A 17,854-nucleotide genomic window follows, 5' to 3' on the forward strand; every position below is an offset into this window, starting at 1 on the left:
GAGATATTGCACCTGTACAAATAAAACTCTATGAGGTTAGCACCTCGAATTAATTCGAAGGATTGAAAACAAGAAACTCTGAGATATCTTGAACACTCCGGATAGAATAGAGAAAGATGAAAAACAAGAAAGACTTGATAAGAATTTTCAACATGGAAAAGAATTTAAAGGATGAAAAAGCATATGATCAACATGGAGAGCTTGAATTGGATCCACCGGAAAATTGAAAAAGAATGAAGAATGATGAACTGAAACCTGTGAAAATCTTCACAATGAATCACCGGTTACGAAACAGAAGAAGAATTAGCGAAAGCAACAATGAATTGAAATGCACTTGGATGATAAGTGAAACACTAAAGTAAAGGGGAGGGAGGGCGGGGAAAAACAAAGACAACTTGGGACAGATGAGATGAACTCCGGAATGAAATGAGAGATTGATCTTGCAAATCTTGAAGAGGATACAATTGACTTGAGGAGAAGCACACTGGTTGAAAAGAATTGACATGATGACTCCGGTTGAGAAGAATTGAAAAGACAACTTGATTCAGCTAAAGAATTAGCATTCCCATAAAAATATGAGAGCACCTCTTCGGAAAGACATGAATTCACCACCTTACATCGACGCAACTCGAATTACCATACTCCAACAAAACAAAGGATGAGGCTTACGAAACAAGCCAGAACAAACTCATGATAGACATTTCGCTCGAGATTTTCGTGGATAGGATCGCGCGGGCTCTATCGTACAGTAGCCATCTTGTACAAGGCAGTGCACACGACATACAAAGAGTCCCCAAGTTGTAGCAAGCTACAAGGACTCTTTAAGACACAGCGAGAACCACTGTAAGACGATCGTGAACAAACGAATCCAGTAGATGTCGAACCCCAACCTCACATCATGCATCTGTAGGAAGATTGTCCTATAAGTAACTACTTGAATTCCCACCTAAGAACTCCTGAAATATTCTGGTCATGCAATTGGGTCCATGGATACAAGGAGTAAAATTCATCACTGAACTCCTAGCAATAACACTACCCGTCTAGTGTGTCACGTCCGTCAACACATAACGAGAGATCTCGGAAACTCATCTATCTCAGACCCTCGTAATCACAACGATACTAAGTATGGCACTACCCCCGAACTCCCTGCACCAGTACTGGGGATGCCGGGGTTATCTCGCCACTACTAGTATTGAAGCAATTTCAAACATCCTTTGTCCTGAGATACTAAGAAATCTGAATGATAACGATGTGCTCAAGAATCCCTTGGATCTCAACTCCCTGGAGTTAAATCAACACAGTAGGAGACACCAAGGCAGAACTCCGTCACATCGATATTGTATAGATTCCAAAAATATGCGCGTGATCCTTAAAAACATTGAGTGAGAAGAGGAGTAAAATTGAAATTCCTAAGTCGTGAACCTCACCACAGCATAGAAGCGGAGAAAAAAGAATCCTACTCTCCGATATATAACTAGATTCAAAGTAGCGTTTCAGTAGATTCGACTCGGCCAAGTTCGATCAATCGAGGGGGCCCTAGGACGGTACTGCTCTAATACCAACTTGTAACGCTCAGGATGTGGTCCTATCCTTGTTTTGGCGCGAGGTCCTCGACAGGGATAGAAGCGCATCTCGTCGATTCGCAAGAATGGATATCATTACAAGTACATGTACTAAAAAGATGAGTGTAAGGAGTTGTCTTACACTCGCTACAAGCTACATCAGAGTCACATTAGTACAATACATACAATCATCATGAAGAAGAGCAGCGTCTGACTACGGACGAAAACAAACGATAAAAGAACGATGTCCATCCTTGCTATCCTAGGGTGCCGGCCTGGAAGCCATCCTAGATCGATGATGAAGAAGAAGAAACTCCAAATAGCACAATCAGCGCGCTCACGTCAAAGTAACTCTTTACCTATACGTGCAACTTGTGTTGTAGTAATTTGTGAGCCACAAGGACTCAACAATCTCAGTTCCAAAGGTATCAATACTAGCAAAGCTTAAAGGTGAGATAAGGTTAAGTGGTGAGGCTGCAGCACACGACTAAGCATTTATTCGAGGTGGCTAACTTACGAGTACAATAATAAAGAGGGGGATGATCTGTCCATAGCGGCGTGAGCTATAGATGATCAAATGAATGATCCTGAACACCTACTTACGTCAGACATAAACCCACCGTGTCCTCCATCGGTTACACACACAATCACGGTCACGGTTACGAAATAGATAGTCACGGTTACGCACATAGTTGGCATATTTTAATTTAGCTTACTTCAAGTTATCTAGAACCAGATGTTAAACAAGGTTTCCACATTGCCACATAACTGTGGGCATGACTTTCCAAAATATTTAACCCTGCAGGGGAGCTCCAACTAGTCCATCACAAACTACCACACGGTGCGACGGAATGACCACGGTCAGGGAAAACCCGTGATCTCCTCGGATTCCTGTTGGAAAACCTCAACATCGAGTTTAGCCCAAAGTATCCTCGGAATCCCTTGAACGAGACGCTCGAGAAAGGTGAAACAAGTCCAGCAAGGCCGCTCGGCGTGTCAACGATCCAGATAGGAGCCGCGTATAACGTTTTCAGGACACGAGGAATAAGAAGAGCGTACGGTGGCCTGATAGACATCACCCGAGTTGCCTTGGGTTGGCCCCGCAAACGGCTCTAATTTGGACCAACACCAGAAGCACTGGCCCCCCTGTATTATGTTGAATTACTCCTCGGGTTCATGACGCCCTATGTTTTCAGTATTAACATAATTATTATGTTGGGAAAATATAGTACCAATGTTGGGCCTTGCCAGACGAGCTTTATCATAAAACAAGAATCTAGGGGGTCCCCATAACAACCCAAAGCATGTTAGGAGCGCTCATTTATGGAACATAACACCGGTAGCCGAAACTAAGGCGACAAAGGTGGAACAAAACACCCGGCTCGAAAGGCCGAGCCTTCCACCTTGTACCAAGTATATAGGTGCATTAAATTAATTAGCAATAACATGGTGATATTACAAGGAACCCATGTTATCACATGGAAGCAACAGCACCTGCAACTACCAACGCTAACACATGGTTAAGCAAGCGGTATCATAGCCAATCAGTGGTTTGCTAGGTTGTAGAAGGGTTGAAGGTTTCATGGCAATGTTGGGAGGCTGATATTTAACAGGTGGTAGGTAGCAAGACATAAAGTTAGAAACGACATAACTAGCATGGCAATGATAGTAATGGTATCTAGGGAAATGATCATCTTGCCTGAGATCCCGCTTGGAAGAAGAACGACTCCGTGAAGCAGACGAACCGTCGTAGTTGAACGGGTCCTCACATTCCGACATGCTTGCGGAACTCTATCAAAAAGAAGCAAACCGAAATCAAGCATCAACACACGATATTCACCATGGGACATGCACGCTATGATGCAACACATATGATGCATGATCAGTTTCAAATATGCAAGGCATGGCATGCCAATTCACATCACGCAAACACTACACATTAAGTGAAGCTCAATATGCAACGAGTTGCATATTGACGAAACTCCACATTTAATTATTTAGTTCACTCCTGGTTATTTACATGGTAGTATTAAAATGTTTTTAACATGGCAAGGGGTGAAGCACAATTAATCTACATATCTAGGCATTTTAAATGAGCCAGAAATGACATATAGCATCTCCGAAATGATCCCAAACGTTACTTTCTAAATCGTTCTAGATTTTTCCTAATCACATTTTATATTTGCTAAACGGCAAAACAAAGTGGTTCATGTGATTCTACTTGTCGTTCTAGTCCATGTACATATATGGCTCATCTCCAACGGAGCTACGGTTAATTAACTACGACCTAAACCGTTTCTATCACGTCGACACACAAACCGATGCAAAGAGCACACTAAACAGCTTTAGATATGCATGAGAGTTGGAAATTATTAATCTACGCGAAATTCTAGCCAAGTTACATATCTAACTTGTCAGAATCCGACGCATAGAATAGAAATTACGTGGTTTGTAAATATGCTTTTTGTGAAAATGAATTAAATCCGAGGACCCAAAAAAATAGTAAACGGGCCGAAATTAGACTTGGCCCAAAACAGGACATGGGCGCAATATAGTTATACTACGCACAGTAACAAAACAGAGGGGCTCAACGGGCATAGGCGCAACATAGCTAAAATACACCGGCGGCGGGGATAGCGGCTGCTCACCTTGATGGGCTTCGTCCCACGAGGCTTGGCGCGGTTGGGCCTTGCGAGCTGGGCCTGGGGGCGGCCAGCCCATGCGACGCACGTGTGAGGCGGCTCGGGAGGCATCGTCCTTCCCGTGCCCGAGCACATGGAGGCAGTGGTGGCGGATTCGCCGGCGCTGGGGAATGGCGATGAGGCGATGGCGAGTCCTGGCGAGACCGGGAATGGACGGATCCAAAGATGGTGATCCCGGATCCGGTGATACCCGACGACGGCGAGGCACGGGCGACCGACGACGGAGAAGCTCCACCTTGACTCCATGGCTGCCTGTGGGGAGAGAGGGACGGCGGGGAGATTACGAAAAGGGAGAGGGAGGAAGGAGGAGAAGAAGAGGAGGGCGCGGGGAGAACTGGCGAGATTGGCCGGCGGGGCTCCGGTCACGGGCGAGCAGGCGGCGAGTCAGGACGAGGAGGAGCTCGGGCTGGGAGTTGCTCCTCTCGATAAGGAGGCAGGAAGGCTTGGCTCTGGCAGGCGGCGCCGACTCCGGTCCCGACAGGCCTTAGATGGGCTCATGCGGGCCCGCGACGGCTGGTGGGAGAGAGAGGTGGGAGGTGGCTGGCTGAGGGCCGTGGAAAACGAGGAGGAGGGAGGGAGAGAGTAAAATGGTAGGGGAGACCCTTCCTTTTATAGCAGGTAGGTCTAGGGTTTGGGTTTTGTCCGTTTTCGGAGCGTTCGATCTCGATCGGATGGCTCCGGTCGCGGGGTTGGCTCAGATGGGTTGGTTGGGCCGTGTATAGTGGGTGTTGGGCTAAGGCGAGAGGGAAATGGTGCGAACCGGCAACAGAGATTTAAAACATCGAAAACGTCTGACGTTAACCCAATGACGGTGCCGCTACGGTCGATCATTTGGGTATCAAACGGACTCCAATTGCGACAAAATTTGGCAGGGGGGCTACCTACACTAAAATAAGACCGCACGCCCACTTTCGACCCAATTTGAGAATATTTTCCGGACACTTTTAAAAACAAATATTTTAACGAAGCCGTGGGCTCGTGCGTATGTGGTTGGTCTCAAAACGTTCAACGACGATAACGTAGGAACCGGCAACTAATAACGGATGCATGTTTCAAAAATTGGTGGCAATGGAGTGCCGATGCAATGCTGATGATGCGAATGATGCGATGATGAGTGCGGCAAACAATAATCACACGGCGGCAACGGAATAAAAGGGGAATCTTCTAGAGCATCGGTCTCGGGCTGTCACACTAGGGCACTTCCCAATCAGAATGCTTGTAGGTTAAGGTTGATGGCATAGGTTCATGCTTTCAACCAAGTTATCCGTTGTTAGTTTTGTTTGGTGTGGCGGCCTACGAGGCCCTATCTATGTAATGACTTGGATTTATGGTCTTTATTTGTATGAGATGGTATCTATGGATGTAAGACTCATTTTATTCAGCTTATGTGTGTTTAGTGAGCATTGATCTCCGGGATCATTGTACACGTGCATTCATGAAGTCGGGGTCCCCACATATTCCAATGGGCTATCATCATATTTGTATTCATGAAGAAGATATTTCCAAGGCTACATTTAGGACAAGCTTTGGCTCTTATGAGTACACGGTGATGTCCTTTGGTCTCACAAATTCTCCTCCAACATTCTCATGCATGATGAAATTCATCTTCTCTCCCTTCAATAATGAGTTTGTGTAACGCCCAAGATGCGATGCTATCCTTATTTGGCTCAAGGGCCTCAAAAGGGATAGAAGTGCATCTCATCATTTTCCAAGTATGAATATGGCACCAAGTACATGTACAGAAGAAATGAGTATATGTAATTGGATTACACTCGCCACAAGCTATAGCATGAACATCTTAATACAACAATACATTCTATCATCATGTAGAAGAGTAGGGTTTGACTACGGGCGAAAATAAACGATAAAAGAACGACGTCCATCCGTGCTATCCCAGGTTGCCGGCCTGGAACCATCCTAGAATGAGGAAGAAGAAGAAGAAGAAGAATAAGAAGGAAACTCCAAATATGACAATCATCGTGCTCATGTCAAAATATCGCTTTACGTGAACTTGCAACTGTTGTTGTAGTAATCTGTGAGCCACATGGACTCAAAGATCTCATTTCCAATGGTAGTAAGACTAGCAAAGCTTAATGGATGAGGTATAGTTAAGTGGTGAGGCTTCAACAAGAACTAAGCATTTTATTTGAGTGGATAATTTACTTACGAGTCAAACATAACCCCACCATGAGCTCTTTCGGATGGAGAGCTCACCAGAAGATACAATCACGGTTGTGCACACACTTGGCATATTTTAATTAAGTTTCCTTCAAGTTTGGTATGACTCGGTGTTAAACAAACTTGCCACATAACCGTGGGCACGGCTCTCAGAAAGATACAACCCTGTAGGGGTGCTCCAACCAGTCCATAACAAACTACCATATGTTGTGTGTAATAACCTCTACCATGGAAAACCCGTAGTCTCCTTGGAAATTTTGATGGAAAACCTCAACCACGAGATAGCCCGAAGTATCCTTGGAATCCCGCGTACAAGACGTTCAAGAAAGGTAACAGAAATCCGGCAAGGTCGCCAGATGTGCCGATGAACCAAATAGGAGTTGTGTATCTCGTTCACAAGGAACAAATGGATGAGCGCAACATACAATGGCCTCATAGAAACCTCTTGAGTTGCCCCACGTTGGCCCCGCACACGACTCTAGTTTGGACCAACACTCAAGAGGAGCACTCTCCCAGGGGTTGGTTAATTATCCGTGGGTGTCGGCGGGTCCCTATGCTTTTTATTAGTTACTAGCACATGCACGTGTGTTGCAACGGGAGAAAATAAATAACCCCCATACACACACTCGACAACACTTTAAATAATACAGGAATCAACATTAAGCCACTTGTTTAGATTATCGAGGAACGAAACATATATAATAGGCAACCTAAATGTAATTTTAGAAATTACTAACATCAAGATCATAGCATATTTGAAATCTACATATCTTTTGATTGATTTTCATATATAACTTGTTGGATTTAGAGTTGAGGTTTGAAAGATATGAATAAATTAAAAAGATCTAATGGCCGCCGAGCCGTCGAATCTTCTAAAATGAATCCGTCAGCCGACGCATAGCCTGATCAAAAAAAATCTAAAACATAATTGGGATGTATTTTTGGTAGTATAAAATAAACCACTGATGTCGGCTTACCTTGTATACGGCTGGTGAGTGGTATTAAAAATTCGAGGCCACAAATCATGTTCACGTGTAAATAACGAACAAACTATTGTCAACTCCCTGGCCGGAGCGGAACATGTCCATAGCAGCATTATTCTCGGTCGGAAACCACGATGGCTGGAGTAATCCGCGGTGGGACACCGACAAGGGATCACGTAGGAATAAGCTTTCCATTTACTGATGGTGGTAGTGTACACCACCATCCTGTCGTGCTGAGATGGATGGATGGATCACGCTGTGGAATATAAAAAAGTAAAGGATAAAAAAGGAGGCAACTGGGATCGAACCTAGTTCTCCCGTGGGGAAAAGAGTAACGCTTGCCACTGCTTAGTCGAAGCGCTAGTGATTCTTATGGGTCTCGATGTGTGTGAGAACCTAACAATATGACGACTTCTATAGAAAAAGATTCGTTTTGACTTAAATACGTACCGCGGGTTGATTACCTAAAACTACACGGGCTTTATTGCAAAATGACCATGACGGACGACAGAAGCACTTCATGCTTTATTATTAGGGAAAGATTAGGAAAATGTAGTACCAATGTTGGGCCTTGTCAGAAGAGTTTTATCCCAAAACAAAAATCAAGGGGGTCCCTATAAGAACCCCAAGCATGTTAGGAGCGCTCAATATGGAACATAACACCGGTAACAAGTAAATAAGGCGGCAAAGATGGAACAAAACACCGAGCTAGAAGACGAAGCCTTCCACCTTTTACCAAGTATATAGGTGAATTAGATTAAATAGCAATAGTATGGTAATATATCAAGAAATCCATGTTTTCACATGAAAGCAAACTGCACTTGTAACTAGCAACGTAATAAGAAGGGATGAGCAAGTGGTAACATAGCCAAACAAGGATTTTGCTGGGATGTGGACGGTTTTTGATGCTTTTCATGGAAATGTGGGGAGGCTTGACATAACAAGTGGTAGGCAGCGAGACATAGTGATAGAAACAAGACAACTAGCATATTAAAGATAGTAGTGGTATCTAGGGAAATGATCATCTTGCCTGAGATCCTTCTTGGAAGAAGAACGAATCCATGAAGTAGATGAACCAACGTAGTCGAATGAATCCTCACACTCCAATGCGCTTGCAGAACTCTATCGAGAAGAAGCGATCTGAAAACACAGTCAACACACAATAAACACCACAACAATATGCATGGCATGATGTGCAAGCAATTATGTTGCATGTCCATTTAATTATGCACGACATGGGGAAGCACAACAATCAACTTCTACACATTAAGTGAAGCTTAATATGCAATGAGTTGCATATCAACGAAACTCCATATTTGAATTACTTAGTTCAATCCCATTTAGGTACATGGCAATGTTAAATGTAGTTAAACATCGCAAGAGGTGGAGCATAAATAAACTAACTATTAAGACATTTTAAATGAAGCCGGAATCAATATATAACATTTCCCAAATGACCCCATATGTTAATTTCGAAATTGTTCCAGATCTGAACTAAACACATATTATATTTATTGAACCTCGAAATAAAGTAGACCACGTGATTCTACACATCATTCTAGTCGATTTACATATATGGATCATTTGAAATAGAGCTACCGTCTAAAAGATATGACACGCACAAGATGATATGGTGTGAATGCAAAATGTATGCAAATGAAAGCCACGAGCATGTTGAAACAAGGAAACAACAAAGATGATATGAGACTACATGAAATTCTAGAAAAGTTAAATGAGGCCGCAACAACGAATAAAAATTCCAGAAAGTCCCCATATGCAAATTAATATTTCGGTACTGTTCTGCCTATAACACAAATTTAGAGTTGTGAAACAGCAAAATAAATTCTACCATGTTATTCTACACATTTTCTAGTCAATGTACATATGTGGATCATTTTAATTAATTACTAATGAGACAAACCGTTTTAACATGGCTTTATGCAAAAATAAATAAAACAACAAGTTTAAACATTTTAAACATGGTTGAAAGTTGGTTAATGTGAAGCTACATAAAATTCAACATATTTTACATATATAAAGTTTTTGCATGCGATGCACGGTTAATTTACTATTAACAGTTTTTAAACATGTATTTTCTGTAATTCACTCGTTATTTAGGAAATTCGTTGGAGGGGAAAATACGAGGTCGGCCGAAACTTAGCAAACGGCTAGCAAGACATGGGCGCACAATAGCTAAAATGTGCCGAAGGCGTCATTTAGCGGTAGGGAGGCGGGCAGGCTTGCTCACCTTGCTCGGCCTGGCCCAATCGGAGAGGAGGCAACCTAGGTCGGGGCACTTCTGGGCATGTAGGCGGCGAGGAGGAGGTTGGGCTGCGGGCGGAGCTGCTGGACCGGCTCCGCCTCGTCCTTCTCACACCGTTGGGCCATGGTGAGGCTGGCCCACGTGAGTGAGCAGTGCGACTGGTCCGTGACCTCTAGCTCGCGCCCGAACAGAGACCGACAGAGCGAGATCCGGCTAGCGATGGATCCGACGATGCTGGGACGCAAGGGTGTCTCCTCGAGCGAGCTTCTTCTGTGATGGTGGTGGTCATGGCCGCTTGGGGGTGTTCCTGCGAACTAGAGGAGAGGAGGAGAGGTTATGTGAGAGAGAGAAGTTGAAGGAGGAGGGAGATGGGCGGCGCGTGGAACGGCCACGGACTTGGACGGGCGGCGGTGCTCCGGCGACGGGGTCGAGGTCAGGCGCGGCAGCTCAATGTGGATTGCGCGACTGCTGGCCTCTTGGAGAGTCGGCGAGGAGCCGGCAGGGCTCGAGCTGCTCGCCCATGGTAGCTCGGCTGCAGGGATTTGGGGATGTCATCGCCGGACATGTCATGGTTGCCCGCGGCCAATGTACGAGAGGGCGCTTTTAGGCAATTCTGAGCCTTGGATTTCGAATTTGACTACCAGAACTAGGTAGATGGCTTGGGCTGCGGAATTCGAAGGGTTTGTGATTTGCACGTGGGGTTTTCTAGTGGGTGGCTGTAAAATTTGGTAAGCGGGAACCCAAGAGAGTGAGGGTGGGTTTATATATAGGGAACGGTCTATGGTGGGTTGGATGATGTCCATTCGATCGCGATCAGACGACCACGAACAGAGGGAGGGGCTAGGTCGGTCTAGTGAGTTGTGTAGATGGGCTTGGGCTAAGAACAGAGAGAGGTTTGTGGCCCGACAATGAAGTTTTTATAACCAAAAATGTCCGTTAATAAACCGGATAGTGTCGCTATACATCTAAAGGTTCGGGTATCAAACGAACTCCGATTGTGACGAAATTTGGCACGCGATCTACCTACACTATAGTAAGACCGCACACAAACTTTCAACCCAATCCAGGAAAGTTTATACACACTTTTAAAACAATATTTTAATGATGTGACAGGCGCGTGCATGGGTGGTTGGTCCCGAAACGGTCCACGGCAAAAACGGAAAGAACCAGCAACTAATAACGGATGCAGGTTTGACAAATTACGGCAACAGAGTGTCGATACAATGCGCATGATGTGCATGATGTGATGATGAATGTGACAACCAAATAAATCACACGACAACAACGGAATAAAAGGGAATGTTCTGGAACGTCAATTCCGGGCTCTTATAACTCTCCTCCACTAACAAGATATATCGACCCGAAATCGTAGAAAGGAAAGGGGAGAGGATGAAAAAAAGGGAAGAGGAACAACTTAGTTTCTCTTTTGACAAACAAGAGGAACCAATAAACTATGAAGGTTGCAAAGAGATGAAGATTGACACGAGGAGAAAGCAAGAATTCAAAATATATTTTGGCCGCACTTTGGTAGGAAATAGAGGCAAAACTTGATAAGATGGAAATAACTTGAAAACATTAAATAACACTCCGGTTAAATGGACAAGCAATGGAATAACAAGACATTGATAAAACAAGATAATGGATGAATGAAAGCAACATCATAAAGCCTCCGAAACAAATAATACAAACTACATCATTTGACGGCGAAGAAAAAGACAACTTGCACCATAATTGACTTCAAGAGCATCCTTACAAAGAAGAATTGAACGAAGTTGTTGGAAAGAAACAATGAGAAGAACAAGCTTGTAGTGGAATTATGAAGACCGTCTCAATAATGAGATGACAACATGCCACTCACTAAAAGATGATTGCCTGAGAGAAACAAGATAGGCAAACTTCTTACACCAAGAGGATATATTGAGAATTTGTGTCAACGATACTCACCTTAATAGCAACAATTCTAAGAAAAGCTTTAGGTGAAATATCAACCAAGATAGCCCCAAGGAATACAAATGATGGGTTTAATTATCTCATTTTTGAAACAAATTCCCTTCGAGACTCCTCATGAATCAAGAATGCCATAATAACTTCTCAAAAGATAAAGGAGAAAGAATTGCACTTTGCAATGCAACACATGGAATATTTGAGCCTCTGCAACAAGAATCTTGAAGAATAATTTGAGAGAGAATCGAAACATTGAAGAACCACCATGAAGAACGTCTGTATACAAAAGAATTTTCAAAAGAAATGAAGAATGAAAAGAATAAGATTGAGGACTTGCAAAGACTTAGATGAAGCTTCACAAAGGGATATCTGAGAAAACTTGGAACTCCGAACAAGAAAAATGAACTACTTAGAATCGAGAATTTCATAACATGAACAACTCCAGGAGAAGAATTGAAATAACCTTGATAGACAAGAATAAGAATTATGTTATGCCTATCCTTCATCATGTTAAATTGATGACAAGCAACGGATTTAGCATACCTCTTATTCTTCTTCAAACATTGAAGGGAGAGAGATAGAGAACAAATTTTAAGGAGTATTGAACGAACCACCGGTAAGAACTCACAAATGAATGAGGATACCAAGAATGAATGGAGATATAGGAGAACAAAGAGATCATGATCCTCCTGGGAGAAAACTTTAATGAGGCACCAAAATAATTGAGACACGAATGAAGAGACAACAATTAAGAAGAATTTAAGAATGAAAGTTGAAAGCTAAGAATGAAGAAATCTTCTGAAATGATGGCCTTCGTAGGATCGAGTTAAAAAAACTACCCTAAAATGCACGAGATAGATATGGAAGTAATTTTTCATGATTGGAAACAATTTGAGAGAGAGCACGAAGCTGAGATAACAATCTTCAAAGAATGCAAAAAGATTTAAGAACAACACGTTTTCAGTCTTCCAAGCTGAGAATGATGACGAGAACACTACCATGAATTACTAAGACAGTGTAGAACACTGAATAAATAAAGGTTGAGCCACGATGAAAATAATTCAAACCGATCTGGAAGAAATAATATGACCGATGAAAATCATTCGTATGTCACAATTGAAAAGTATTAGAGATCTCCGAAAAAGATGAGAACAACCAGGTAAGATCCTGGGAAAATTTGTGGGTTATGGGCACAACTAAAAGAAAACACCATTGAATGGATTGCTAAGAAATAATTATTGCACTAGTATAAATGAAAACTGGATGAGGTGACAACCTCAAAATAATTGAGCGGATTAAATGAAAACACTGAACCTTCTAAGATATCTACATCACTATGGATAGAAAGAGATGATGAATAAACAAGAGAGGAAAGAATAAGAATTTCCAATATGGAAAATCATTGCACAAATGATGAAGGACATGATGAACACCGAAATATTGAATGGAATCCATAGGAAGAAAACAATTATAAAGAATGATTAACTTGAAGCTCCTGAGCATTTTCATAGTGAATCATCGGATACAAGATGGGAGAAAAGAGAGCGGAAGCATAAATTAAAAGAAATACACTTGGATGATAATTGAATCATTGAAGAAAAGGGCGTGATGATGGGAAAAAACAAAGACAACTTGGGACAGATGACACGAACTCCAGAACGAAATATGAGGATGGATCTTGCAAATATTGGAGAAGATAGAATTATCTGAAGATAATCACATCGGTTGGAAATAAATTGAGACGACAATTTGATTGGGAAAAAATTGATTAGCACTCCCATAAAAATATGAGAACACCACTTGGGAAAGATATGAGATCACCACTTCACATAGAATGTAACGACCAAGATGCGGCACTATCCATATTTCGGGACGAGGCCTTAATGTGGATAGAGGCGCATATTAGTGTTTCACAAGTACAAAAATGATCACAATACATTTATGAAGATATGAGTATATGGATTGGCTTACACTCGCCAAAAGTTAAGTTACAAGCTATGCAACATTATTTCAATCATACATAAGATATGATCCGGCTATGGACAACATAAATGTTTAAATGCAATGACTCTCCCTCGCTAGTCTAGGATATGACCAAGGTCCTCTAATCGTTGGGGTACGTCACTTTCATGCGCCCACTGCCTTCATCGAATCCCCACTGAAATTGTGAAGCGTCAAGCGCCTGCGGATCCACTCTACCTAGACCTATGGTGTTGTAATAATCTATGAGCCACAGGGACTCAACAATCTTGCGACCATGATACCGGAACTAAGTTATTGGGTGTGGAAAGGTTAAGTGTTGATGTTGCAGCAGTACTAAGCATATATGGTGGCTAACTTATGAGAACATAATGTAAAGTGACTGGTCTACGGATGATGGTCGTGGGCTACATAATGATCACTAAGTGATCCTGAACACCTACTTACGTTAGTCATAACCCCACCATGTCCTAGGTCGGAGAAGGGCCGCTCGAAAGAGACAATCACGCTTATGCACATAGTTGGCATATTTTTAATTAAGTTTACTTCAAGTTTTCGAGTACCGGATGTTAAACAAAGTTTCCAAGTTGCCACATAACCACGGACACGGCTTTCCAAAAGATATTTACCCTGTCGGGGTGCTCCAACTAGTCCATCACAAACTATCACAAGCTTTTCTTGAGAAAAAACCTCAACCTCGAGAAAGCCCGAAGTATCACCGATATCAAAGTCGACAATCCATTCACTAAAAGTAAGACAAATCCAGCAAGATCCCTCGGCAGGCCAGATCCCAATAGGAGTCGCACGTATCTCCTTATCAGGCACTACCAGATGAGTTAGACGTCGGGTTGGTGAAAGCACAATTGCTCCCTATGGTGGTTTTGATAATTAATGATAACATATGCATCATTTGACTAATGTTCTTATCCAAGTATATTTCATAAAAGTTCAAAAGATGCATTGGATAAATGTTTATGTGGAGATTCCCCTTGATGAAGGAAGAAATAAGATTGGCTAAAGCTTCAAGCAAGTAGACTCTTCATTCTACTCTTTGTGAAAATCATATTTCAGTCCATAGGAAAGCCAATACTATTAGAAGGGGGTGAGGTATTAAAATTAATTGGTAGCTCAAGTGCTCATAGATAGCCACCACAAATACTCAGTCATTCTCCCACATAACACTCCTTTCTCAAGCCAGATGTCCAAAATCGGTGCCACCAAGTTTCAATATTCTTCCCTACCAATTTTCATCCCAGACAGAACCCTAGTCAAACCTACCATTTCGGTACAACCGATTCTGCATCGGTGCTACCAAGTTTAGGTGGCCAACCTTCTATTTCCTCGATACACAAAATCGGAATTTCTGACTTTGACTAACGGTGTCACCGAGTTGGGACATCTGATCGTTAGCCACCTTTTTGGTTCTACCGAGTTGTGTATATCGGTTTTGTCGGGGAAACCGACACCTATGGGAAACTCGAGGATTCCTTGATCGTTCGGCGGCGAGAGAGAGGTATGTCATCGAGAACGGAGCTAGCGATCAACACCGGCGAGGTATTTTACGCAGGTTCGGGCCGCTTGGCACGTAAAACCCTACTCCTGCTAAGTTTGTACTGTATGCTTACTGTAGGGTGATTTGCTATAGTAACTTAGTGGGTGATTAGGGAGTCTCTGATCCCAAAAAGTCCATTACATGAGAATGATCCTTGGGCCTCCTTTTATAGGTGAAGGGGTCACCAATAGTGTGCTCACGGGGTGCATAGTGAACAGTGTTCACCGTTCTTCTTCTTCGATGGTGTCAGGGGAAGTAAATGCCTTGTCTGACCCCTGGCATGCCGCAAGGTGGTCACGACACGTACCCAATTGAATCAACACCTGGGTCTTGCGCTGGCGCATGAAGGATGTGCTGGAGCGGTCGGATTGTGGTAGAAATGGGGGAGGACACCTAGCGAGTGGAAGGAGCTTGCTGGCCTGGAACCTTTGTCGGATGACCTGGTCACCTTCCTAGCAAGGAGGGCTTGCCAGGGGCTTGAAAAGTTTCGCGGCAAGGAGGGATTCCCGGGGGCCTCGTCAGTCTGTGCTAGCCTTCCCGGCAAGGGAGGCTTGTCGGGGTCTTGCTAATCTTCGGGAGTCTTCTCGGTGAAGTGGGCTTGCCGGGGCCTTGGGAATCTTCCCGGCAAGGAGGGCTTGCCGGGGCCTTGCATCTGGAGCCCTTGTACTCCACGTCCTTGGAGAGAGGGAAGGGCGTGGCCTTGGTGGTTCTTGGATCACCTTCCTGCAGTTCCTCCCTGTGGACTACTGTTAGGGGCGTCGTCGATGCCCGTGCACAAGTCTGGGGCACAAGGGACCCCCGTCTGTAGTGCACCGACAGGAGCCCCGAGCCTGGGCCACGCATGTGCTCGGGGCGTTGTTGGGCTAGGCCCAAAGTAGTGCACGGGCTTCCTTGGCAGGGGACTTTGTAGCTTTGGAGCCATTGTAAATGGCATTTTCCCACATCGCGCATCAAGCGCGTGAGGTGGAGAAGTGCGTGCACAGTAGCCTCCCCACCTCCCGACTTTTTACTGCCACGCGTAAGGGATGCGCAGTAGTGGTGAGGCAAGTGCCGTTCGTGGCCTTAAAGGCCGCAGTCGTGGCAGGACCCGCCCCCGCATGCATTGGTGCAACAGGGCGGTTCTATGTTTGCTCGTGATCATGGGTGATTAGGCGAGAGTGGCGGCGGTTTCTGGAGTGAGGAGAGCTAGCCCCCCGCGCCTTGCCTTATAAATTAGGAAGTTTGCGATGGGGGTTTTGCTCATCCATCAACTCCTGAAACATTCATTACGCCAGCTTGCATCTGCAGAATCTTCTCTAGTTCCGGGTGGCGCTCGCCGCTAACCATGGCTAGGGCCCGAGGGAGGCCACTATAGGCCACCAGGGCGGCAAGGGGATCCCACTCGGATCATGCCACACTTCAGGGGACGCAGCTGCGGATGGCAACACGAGCGCCCGTGGTGGCGGAGGGGCGAGGGGCCGCGGTCGCCGCGGAGGCTGTAGCCGGGGGAGGCGGAGTGCTACTCTAGCACCTCCATCTTCTCCCCCAGGGCCGACTTCACCTCCGCGGGGCGGGCACTCGGACGGGACGGTGCTGGAGTTCGTCGTGGAACTGCACGACGTGCCTCGGGGCCATTTGCACCTCCCTCACCCTTTTGCTAGGGCGATGGAGGCCGCCAAACCTCATGTCTTGTGGTTGCGGGCATACGGCTGCTTCCACGGTGCTATGCAGGCGCACGTGGAGTACCCAAAACGCTGCTTCATGTTTCTCGAGCGGGGAAGGAAAGCCTTCGCCCGCGCCCATAGCCTTGACTATGGGCATATCCTCCGCTTTAATCTAGCGGAGGAGAATATGTTACCCGTCAAGTTTTATGGGTGCTCGGGTGTGCGTCTCGGCTGCTATGAAGAGAGCTTGAGCGGCGTCGAATGTCCCTCCTCGAGCGATAGTGAAGAGGAGGACAGAGGCGGCAGTGGCGCTCTTAGCAGGTCAGCATCTCGAGGGGTCAAGTCGGAGTACGACTCCCCGAGCTCCGACTGACTGTCGGCCCTGCCACCGAGGCCCGCTCACACCTCTCCCCCTCCCGGTGGGTTTATCTTGCCGGAGCTGGCGTCGGTGCCTCGTGTTCCAAATGGAGGCACCTCTGCTTGGGCCACCTCACCGGAGTTAGTACCGGTGCCCTGGATCCAGGAGGAGGCGCGCTCGCGGGCTCCGGTTCCTTCACCCCTTCCTGTGCCCTGCCCTCTCGTATCAACCCAGAGGGGGTGAGGTGGTGCTTGTCGGGGCTGGTCCCATTCTCGTTGGCACAGTGCTGGTCATGGGGGAGCCAGCCCTGACCACGCCGCGAGCTCCGCCTTTTTGTCTTCTTCAAATTCTGTCTGGAGAGCAAGTCCCTCGCCAAAAGACAGTACCATAGCTTAGAGTAGCAAAAATCATTCATGTAATATGTCTGAGTTTGTTTCAAACAAATGAATGAAATGTTGTTTCCCTTGTGTCTGATCCTTACCCTCGTATGATACACCCTTTGCATTTTCTGGAAGCTTTCCGGCGTGACTGGTCTTGCCGCTAGTGCTTTGAGGAACGGATCCTTAGCAGTTCGCTTGAGGGGTCATTACCGGCAAGGCTCCTTGACGCACTCAGTGCAACCTTTAGATTGTTGAGCGCAGCTCGAGGCAAAATAAGGTGCCACATAGCCGCTTAGTCTGTTGAACAGG

The sequence above is a fragment of the Hordeum vulgare genome, chromosome 4H (assembly GCF_904849725.1).
Source record: "Hordeum vulgare subsp. vulgare chromosome 4H, MorexV3_pseudomolecules_assembly, whole genome shotgun sequence".
NCBI lineage: Eukaryota > Viridiplantae > Streptophyta > Magnoliopsida > Poales > Poaceae > Hordeum > Hordeum vulgare.